This window comes from Mya arenaria, chromosome 11 (genome assembly GCF_026914265.1).
Source record: "Mya arenaria isolate MELC-2E11 chromosome 11, ASM2691426v1".
NCBI lineage: Eukaryota > Metazoa > Mollusca > Bivalvia > Myida > Myidae > Mya > Mya arenaria.
Window position 1 is genome coordinate 60,115,511 of NC_069132.1, and position 11,194 is coordinate 60,126,704.

Genomic DNA, 11,194 nt, shown 5'->3' on the forward strand with positions numbered 1-11,194 from the left:
TCAGAAGTTTTTGGAGAGCATTATGTCAGCAAATTTAAATGCAAAACAGTGTTGGAAAATAAACAATTTTTATTTTATTTTACATGTTTTATCAATGATACATGGCGATCATCAACTTATTATAAAAATCAGAATTAAAAAACAACAACATTTAACCATTTATTAAAGCTGCACTCTCACAGATTGAACGTTTGACATTTTTTGTCTTGGAGCCATTATAGTTTTCGAAATTCCATAGAAAACAGTTAAATAAGACTGCTGAAAAATTAGATTGTAGATCTTTATATTTCAGTTCAAAAATTGATGTCTTATGCAATAAAACATTAATTTTCAAACATAAATATGAAAGTCCGCAATTTGATATTTTGGCAGCAATCTTTTATCACTGGTTTACAGATATTTACGCAAAAATGTGCTCTTTCCAAGACAAAGAATATAAGAGTTGTAAAAATTGTATATCTGTGAGTGTACAGCTTTAACTGTCCATTTAAAATTGAACAGTACAAATTTACTTTGATATTCGTATAATACTATTACATATTTATAAATCAATATAAAAACAATATTCTAAGATCTAAATTGATAATAACTTTAAAAATGAAAAAAACGAATGAAGAAACATAAGTTCAAAATATGCAAATAAGCTGCACACGCACAGATTTACGGTTTTGACAGCTGTTCTATTTTTTTGTCTTAAATGAGCAAATTTCTACATTTTTTTTTTCAAATCAGACTGCTGACAAAAGATCAGATCGCAGATTTATAGATTTCTGTTCGAAAATTAATGTGTAATGGCATTCAACATCACTTCTTGAACTTAAATAAGAAAGTATGCAGTCTTATGACACTATTTTTCATGCATTTCCGCATAAATTGGCTCTTTCCAAGCCAAAAAATAAAGAAGTTCACTTCAATCTGTGAGAGTGCAGCTTTAAGTCAATCTTAATCTTAGGGTCATACATCATTGACTAAATTCACTCTATTGGTCAGTAATCCGAATAGCTGTACATATTATTCTCTGATTCAATTAGTCTGACCAATATTAACAGCCTAGTTTCAGTCTAGCAAATAAATTCAACACAAGTTGTTTAATTCTTCTGAGACTGACAAAGAATTAAAAACCCACATTCATGAAAAAATATTTTCGATATATGAAAAAAAAACACACAAAAAATAGATTCAAGAATAAAAGAAATATGCATCCTTAAATATATATTGCATATAAACAATTAATTATCTATTATAAAGTTAACCTAAGTTACAATGTTTTATCTATAATTGTTGCCATTTATATTTAATAGTTATATAATTATCATGTCTATCAAACAAACCAAAAAAATGTCATTAAATATTTGAGATAAGCACAGGCTGACACAAGAACTAAATATTTAAGTCACAGTTGACAAGGCAAACAGTTCCTACCATGATATATATATATATTTATACACATGTATGTCAATAATTCTCGAAAATTGTTCCACCGCCCCCCCCCCCCCTCCCTCCCCCATCATGAATCTGCAACGCGTTCAGTAAAGATGTTTGCGGCGAACGTTTGCTGTTTGGTTTCCCGCTTAACGTATATGCGCTGCGTTGCAACAGAGATACAAAACAAAACGTTTGCGAGCGTTTTGTAAACGCTCGCCTGACTGAACGCACTGCTGATATCCTGGCCTCAGAACACTCTTTACATATCCCTCTTCCTCCTCTCTTTAAAATGATCCTCTTTTTGCCATTACTCTGTCCTCTCCATTGAAGTTAGCCTGCAATTTAAGAAAGGAAAATTTAAATTTCACACAAAAATGGCACTTGTTTATACCAGCACATTTGGCATATGACAAGAGCACCACCTGCGGGTTCTGAACCCTCGTCTGATTATATCCTTTTATTGTAAATTTATTTCATATTGTACATTTGAAAGTGAATATTCTAATGTTTAAAAGTGATAGCTCTGATAGTTTGCTTGTAAGCCGCCTTCTAAGCACATTATTTTATTAAACTTAAAAAAATTAGACTATAGTCCACAAATACTAAAATATCCCCCATCCTCCCCATTCCCTTCCAAATGAGTTTGATATATTGAAGGCATAATCCTTTCATTTTCTATGAAGAAGCTTAGTGTCCATTTCTCAAAATCAACCAAAATTCACGTTTTTTACCCTAAAAACAGGTGAGACTCAATATCTTTAGGGTATAATGTGAAGAAGGGTATAAGATGTACAATCTCCCCAAGTTTCAAAGTGACAACTTTGATAGTTTCCATTTAACTGACCTGAACGCAAAACTTAACCCCAAGGCAAGGATAACAATCAATTGCTGCTTGTCATTTTTTTCAATAATGTATGAATTTAACAGTGTTTATTAAAGGGACTAGACACCAGATGATACAATTGCAAAAATATAGATAACTGTCAAAAACTTACATACAATTGATATACTAGTGTATAACTTTTAATCTTACTTTAATAGCTATATAACATTGCTAAAGACACATAATTTCACAGCTTTTGCACATATTGTCGATATGAAACTTTCTGGGGTGTGTTTACCACATAATATAATATCCCAGTAAGTTTAAAAAAGCATCAGTATATTTATCTGTTTTCATAAATGGATATAATATAAACTTGGAAAACTTAATTCACTATTTTTACACAATGAAACCCAAATGAGATAGTCAAATGATTGCTCTGTTTATTTTAATCATGTAAAATTATTTATTATATATATATACCCATCATTTATCCACACGTAATACCTATCGCAAAATATGGTAGGCTGTATTCCACTCTAGTGCACTACAGCCGTTTTCAACTCTTGTGACGTCACGTCATAACAACTTTACAAGTGTCATTGCGTGATGTTAAAATGATGTCATAAAACAAAATAATGTGTCCTTAAAGGGACTGTGTCAGAGATTTGCACCAAAAAAAGTTTTTTCTATAACGAATCTCAGGACAATTATCTAATAGAATGTGTTACGCTTTGATGTCATAATTGTAAAAAAAGATTGTGTCGGAGACCCCGCGTCGCAAAAATTGAAGTCCAACTTCACGTGATAACACCTTCTAGCCAATCACGCATGATTGAATGAATTCTACCTTGAACACATACCCAGTAATCTTTTTTAATGGAAAAATACTAAGTAACTGCTAAACTTAAATAAATTGTAAACTATGTGGTACTTTAATTAGTACGTTTCAATGCATTGTACACATCGATGCCAAGTTTATGTCATTTTTCGACAATTTGTTTTTTTCGCTATTTCATCATCTGTGAGACAGACCCTTTAAAATGACATTTATTATGAAAACATGTGGCTTTTAAGTGATGTTACAAGTAAATTAGTAATGTATATATAATAAAAGGGTTATCAGTATGGCGTTTTGATCCGGGAGGCTTGTGCCTTGTGAAATCCGAATCTGCAAAAATCCACTCAAGTTTAATACAACCTCCCGGATCAAAACGCAGTACTAACAACCCTTTTGTATTATCAGCCTTCTAAATGATCACATCGACAGTTCTAGGCTTATTTTGAAGAAATACTGTACTTGCCAACCTGGTGTCTAGTCCCTTTAAGTTTATGGCTACATTGCACACAAATAAAGTAGGTATGTTGCATGAACATAATCTTCAATAAAAAAAGCCTATTCAAAATATATTGTTGAATACTTCAATAATGTTTCAAATCTAATGGAAATCAGCCAACTTGAGGTAGTCATTCTTTTTTGAGACATTAAGTTAAGCCCGACATTAACCACTGCCCGATTGCCCGGGGCAAGTAATTTTTGCAGGCGGGCAGTAGTTTTTAGAATCTACCTGCCCGATCGGGCAGTAACAAAAAAACTCGTCATAGTGGCGACTTTTCTGGTAAAAAAAGTAGTCCGTAATCTCCTTCTTGGAGAGTATTTATCAAACCGAAACTAATGCACTCATTGGTTGTTGACTCGAAAAATCGGGTTGTTAATAACAAAATAAAAAGACAATAAAAAAAGTCATATGCTCATTGACTTAAAGAATCCATGATAGCCACTAGCGGATCCAGGGGGGGGCGCACCCAGGGGGGGGGGGCGCACCCGGCCCACGCCCCCCCTAAAATTCCCGGAGCTTACATATGTTCTTTGGTATGGAAACAATAAAATATACTATATTTTCCTATTTTTTCTTCGCTCGCTTCGCTCGCGTATCTTTATACAACATTGCCTTTTGAGATGTACTCGTACACAACACAGAGTGCACGCAATTTAAACGTTCCCGCCTTCCCTTACTGTAATAATTCGGCACTATATAACATGATCATGTTGATGCGCCGTAAAACCCATACAAACAAACACATCAGTCAATTAATTTCCTTTGGGTACAAAGAATATGGCACCTAGAATATGTTGAATAGTAAAAGTATCTGAACATGGGTTCACAATGATACATGTATCTTCCCTCGTTTTTCCCGCTTAACGAAAATATACAAATTATATAAGCCACTTAGTCGTCCTAATAGAAACCTCGTTATGATATTAGAACTATAGGTATGCCCCTGGATCTGCTAGTGCAACCTTTAGAGTGATTAAAAGTTACGCCCCCCCCCTAACCCAAAATCCTGGATCCGCCCCTGATAGCAAATTGATTGTTTAGTTTTATTCAATTACATTATTTAATCAATGACGTTCTAATGAGTAGGTCATATTTATGAAATAAGACAAATAACTATATCTTAAACATGTGTATGTCAAAACTTTGCATTCATATATACATACCATTCAACTTTGTCTTTGGTGTTTGTTGCATTTGCAAGTCTAGAAGAAGATGATGATGCTGGTGTTCTTAAAGAGTGTGTTGCTGGTGTTCTTGTAGTTCGAGTAGTTTTTTTCGGGTAGCTGTTGTTGCTGATGTTTTGTTTAGGATGAATTTGTTCTTGAAGCCGATGTTTTTGTAGTTGTCCCTGCAGGAAGTGTTGATGTTCTGGGGTTGAAGTTGTTGTTCTTGAAGATGGGGTTGGTGTTCATGTTCTAGTAATCAGAGTTGTTCATAAATCTGGAGTTGCTTTTGTTTGTTTTTGTCAGAAGTATTGAAGTTCTTATACGCAGGGTTGTTCTTGTAAATTAAGTTGTTGTGTCAGGGGTTGTTTCAGGATCCCACTCAAATATGTCGAAGGCCTTAAAAATAAGAGAATGTGAAGCTGTGACAAGTTTTTTTAAATGACAAAAAAGTTTCACATTTTAATTATATTTTTTCTTATTAAATTTAAGTTAACATTTTATGCTAAAATTTAGAATGTCACAGAATATATATATATATATATATCCCTCCTTAGTTGAACCACCACTTGAAAGATTAAAACTTAAATTGTCACTATCAAGATGTGTTTTATTACCCCCAATTAACCCCCTAATTCACTCCATTTGTTAGGTTTAGAAGTGTTACTATGGAGACCTTTAAAGCCAATATTTTTAAACTAGTATTTTGCTTCAAACACTTTCAACAGAACCTACCATAAATCAAGAGTTGGGCCCCTGACAGCCAAGAAAGAACTTTACATTTGCAGGGCTTGTGGGCTTGTGATTATTTTGATCACTGATATGATAACATGGTCATAATAAGGCCTATACAAATCTTTGTTTACACCCATCTGAATTTATTTTATTCTTCCTATTTTTTTTTTTTGCGTTTTGATCAAAATCCGTTTTTTCAGAGACCTAAAATAATACCCTGATACAGGTCAGTTTGCTAAAGAATTATGGTCGTCCAAAAAAAAGTAATGCCTGCCTATCTACCCTTTTTTGGGGGGATGTTAGTAGAAACTAAGAATATTTGTTTCGCCTAATCAAGGATTTAATTTGAAGACAGTTTTGCTGCATACTATAATATATTTTTACTTTATTACATTGCATTGTGTGGGAGTAGGATTTGATATATTGGTGCAAGGTATTTTGATTATAACAATTCCAGGAAGTTTATCAAAATGCTAATCTTTATGCAAGATGTGTCATGTTTGGTGTCATTATTTTGCTTTTATAATTCAATTTTATATTCAATAATATATTGATAAATTTGTATCAATGTAAAAGTTTAATTTTTATTACAAGCAAATGAGGCAAATCAAAATAGTTCCTCAGTTGGTAAGATCCATCTACATTTCATGTCAGTATTTATCTTAGCTCCGCCCCTTTCACTGGACTTGACATTGCCCCTTTCACTGTTTTTGACATCTGATTGGCTGAGTTAAAATTGCCTTTTAATGTTTCTTTATGAATGACAGTTTTATACAGGGAATGCCTGGTTAATGTGACAATCATTATTCTGAAAATGGTGCTATAAATATGATTATGAATAGGCTTATAATTTATTTAAGATAATAAACATAATCTGCAGTTATGCACTTTAATTGATCAAAATACATTTTCCTTAATTATGCTTAAAATATAAATAATTGCTTATGGTCATGTTGATTTATAGGCTAATAGCAAAGAGGAAAAAAAATTATATATATAATCATATGGAAAGGAAAAATTGAGGTGAATTTTATGTGAATATCTTAAATGTATAATTCTCCATTTTGCTAAAGTGGCTAATTGTTATTTAATTCAGATGTTTTTTGGGTTTTTTTTGTACATTTTATCTTGGCATTTTGATATTATTTCAAGGATATTCTGGATATGCAGTTTTAATGTCTTTTGTTTGATTAAAAAATTAGTTTCTATTTGTGTAAGAAAAGCCAGACAAAACTATAATTATTGTTATTATTTGCAATTGTTTAAACCTGGGAGTAAGATAACATATTATTGGTCCCAGTTTAAACATAATTTTGCTTTAAGTGTTTATTCAATATTTTTACCAGCTTTCTTTGTACAGTGCACTTAAAGCTGCACTCTCACAGATTGAACGTTTTGACAACTTTTTATTGTTTGCCTTGGAACCAGCCAATTTTGCAAAAATCCATGGAACCAGTTATATAAATAAAACTACTAACAAAAAATCCAAAAAAGTATATAATATGCATTTTCCTTAAAAAACATCAATTTTTCAAACAGAAAAATGTGAAAATCTACGATCTGATTTTGTCAGCAATCATAAATTGATTTGCAGATATCTAGGCAGAAATTTGCTCTTTCCAAGACAAACAAAAAAAAGTTGTCAAAATGGTATATCTGTGAGAGTGCAGCTTTAATGTCATCTAACACCTAGATTTTACAGCAATTAACAAGTCTTACTTTTTGTTTTTAATTTTAAGTTTAATTGGGTTATTATAAGGGCCCTTTCCATATCTTGATTAAGATTTTTTTTTATTGGAAAAGTTTAATTATGTTCTCTCCTACTATTTTCTAATTGTGGACTTTTTGTTAATAGAGAATTTTATCTTCATTATCTCAACAACAACAGGATCAGAGTGGCATAAATGCAGCCACAGAGACAATTATAAACAAAAGACTTCTAAAATAGACCTGCCACATATGAAAAATTCATATAACTATACATGAAATAGACTTAAATCATACTGGATTTGCAATTGCAATTGTGTTATTTGTTATCGCTGATTTAAAAGGAACACTATTCTTAGAATAAAGGAGTGGAAATCCTCAACAGAAGTCTCTGACTGTTGAAAAAACTACATCAGCCAACCTCAAATACTCTAAGGCTGACCAACAGTAATCTTTCAGTAGGAACTGAAAACAAGAAGGCACACTAGGGGCGCTACCGTGCTATTCCCCAGTCATTCAAAGTACCTCCTGTGAACGCGTTAGCGGACTTGCGCCCAATTCTTAGCAAAATATTGTGCATGAGTGTAGCATTAGACATATATATTTAAGATATATATATAATCCAAATGTGAACTTATTTGACAGCTTCAAGGAATGGAGAGAACTCAGCGGATTATTTTGTTTCGCCAAGGCATGTAGGAAAATGAAACCCATTTCATCATAAATTCTGTTTATTCCAGTCACTTTAACAATAGTAAAATCTTTCAACTAAAAAAAATAATATTAGTGTCTGCAATTTCAGAATTTCAGAGTACCATCCACTCATAATATATTATCATTTATCATGGTGTAATTAATTAAGTCATTTTGACATCCTACTGTTAGTTTTCAAATAATATACTAAAGTAATAATTACCGGTACATGTACATTACCATGACAGTCACACCAATGGGAAGACTTATTTAGGGACTGACATTATAATTCACTAGTCAATTGTAACCACAGCCCCTCCAGGTCCGGGGAATAGCCGGGACTTTGAGTTTCGGTTCAGCCGACCCCGGGTAAAATCCCCGCCCTGCGGGGACAAACTAATGGTTAAACCCCGGCCAAATGCCCCCGCACCCCAGAGACTCTATATAAGGCCCAATCTTGGCTTAATTTGGCCCTATGACAAAACCACCGCGGTCACCCGGCCCTGCGGGACCACCTCGAAAGTAAAAACACAGCCCTTTTCTCCGGCTATCCCCGGTATACCCCCGGACCTGGGTGGGGGGGGGGGAGCGTGGATACAATTGACTGGTGAATCCATGGGGAGACTTATTTAGGGAAATAACATTGGCATACAATTATATAGTAATTAGCTATCCTGACATGTACTTTACACAGAATCGCTACATGGTGACAGTTACTCTGGGACGGACATTACATTTACATACACTATACTAATAGTATTTCTGACATGAACATTGCAAAGACACACACCAGACACCCTTAGGGTGACTTAATTAGGGACAGACATAACACTGATATTACAGTAATTAATTATCCTGATGTGCACTTTACATAGAATCCCTACATGGGGACAGTTAATCAGGGACGGACATTACATTAACACCACTATAGAAATAGTAATTCTGAAATGAACATTGCAAAGACACACACTATGGGGAAAGTTTATCAGGGCCTGTCACACTAAATTGACATACACTATATAGAAATAGTTATTCTGAAATTTATGAACATTGCAAAGACATACGCCATGGGGACAGTTAATATGGGACGGACATTACATTGATATACACTATAAAAATAGTTATTCTGATATGAAAATTGTAAAGAAACACACCATGGGGATTTCAGGGATAGACATTTCATTGACATACATTATAGGAATAGTTATTCTGCCATTATCATTGTAACAACAAATGCCATGGGGACAGTTATTCAGGGACGGACATTACATTGATGTATACACTTTTATAAGTACTAGTTATTTTGACATATTAACATTTTAAGACAAGCGCCATGAGGACTGAGTTATTCAGGGACGGATGTTACATTGACTAGATCTGACTTAATTGACATACAGTATATTGTTATAGTTATTCTTACATGAACATTGCAAAGACACACACCATGAGGAGACTTATTTATGGACAGACATCACACTTGACAATAACCATACACTAATAATTATCCTGACATTTACTTTACATAGAATTGAACCATTGGGACAGTTATTCAGGGACAAACATACATTGACTAAATGACATTATACTATAGTAATAGTAATTCTGACATGTACATTGTGATGACACACCCAATGGTGACAGTTATTAAGGGACGGACATAACATTGACACACACTCCAGAAATTGGTATTCTCAAATGTACCTACAAAGAATCTCACCATGGGGACAGTTATTCAGGGACAAGCATTACAATTACATACAATATAGTATAAATAGTTATTCTAAAATGTACTTTATAACAAAAAATGACACTATAGTGACATTTATTCAGGGACGGACATTACATTTGACTTTCAATATATAGTAATAATCATAATAGTCATTCTAAAATGTATGGTACATTACAAAGACACGTGCCATGGGGTCAGTTATTCAAGGACGAACATTACACTGACATATACTATAGTAAGAGTTATAAGGACATTTAGTACAATGAAGAGATACATCCCATGGGAACAGTTATTCACGAACAGACATTACATTGATGTATACAACTTACAAATGAATAATTCTGAGGACAGGTACATTGAAAGTAATCACATCTTTGAAACAGATTACATTAAGGATTTGCCATATCAAAAATCATAAAAAAATCTAAACGTACAATTATTTGGACTACTTGGGGTACGGGATCATTTGGCAGGGATTTTACCGGCAGTTTGTCCCCGCAGGACAAGGATTTTACCCGGGCTTGGCTTGACAGAAAGCTAAAGTCCCCGCTTTTCTCCGGACCTGGGAAGGCTGTGATTACCGGAGGCCTTACCTAGGGTCCTTGGGGTACGGGATCATTTGGCAGGGGTTTTACCGGCAGTTCCTCCCTGCAGGACAAGGATTTTACCCGGGCTTGGCTGGACAGAAAGTCAAAGTCCCCTCTATTCTCCGGAACTGGGAAGGCCGTGATTACCCGAGACTGGGTGTATACCGAGGATAGCTGGGGAAAATGAGCCTTTGCCCGGGCTCAGCTGGACGGAAAGTCAAAGTCCCTGCCATTCTCTGGACCGGGGGGGGGGGGGGGGGGCGGTTATAACTGACTGGTGCATAACCAAGAGTTGTCCTACTTCTTAGCCACAGGTGCAAGTCACATAATCAATAATCGCCTTATATATGGGATAAGTGTATTAAGATATTCTTATTAAAATTGTTTGTGTCAAGTAGATCTACCTGTGTTCTTAGCTGATACATATTCAACAAGCCACACAAAAATGCAATAGAATAAAATATATATGACTTACCATGGAAGTTAGGGATATATCCATTTTGCAAAACTTAGTGTCATTCAGTCATTCTGATTCATCGTTCTACAAAGCTCGATGATTTTGTTTATCTTCTATGAAAAACAAAATAATTCGTCTGACACATTCGTAATTTTCCAGCATGATACATGTACCCTGGTATTGATTATTGTAATTGTATGTTTGTGTTAAACCGGTTTAAAGTCAGATTCAAGTACCAATAATTAAACAATTTTAAGTACCAATAATTAAACAATTTTAAGCAATATCATCTTTTTAACGTAAAAACTCTTTAACGTCACGTATAATTTTCATTCCTGCAGTATTTTTAAAGACGGTTAAAAAAGGAAGATTATTTTCATTCGGAACTCCTCGACCATTTTTTCAAAAACAACCTCGGATGTATGCCGGTACATCTGTTGAAGTAGTCCGTATTTTTTTGAATAAAAGCATTAATTAAATGTAGTGTTTAAGAGTTGTATTCATTGCTCTCAGTTTAAATTGATTGCCAGTGAAG

The 11,194-nt window shown here is 34.0% G+C and overlaps 1 long non-coding RNA gene across 1 annotated transcript; it reads right to left on the bottom strand.

Annotated features, from left to right (window-relative positions):
• Nucleotides 1–1,508: 1,508 nt before the first annotated feature.
• Nucleotides 1,509–10,890, bottom strand: LOC128209535 (uncharacterized). The gene is made up of 3 exons (XR_008257014.1): nt 10,678–10,890; nt 4,752–5,150; nt 1,509–1,760 (listed from the first exon to the last, which is right to left on the bottom strand). It is a non-coding gene; the product is annotated as an uncharacterized LOC128209535 (long non-coding RNA).
• Between the last annotated feature and the right edge of the window lie 304 nt (nt 10,891–11,194).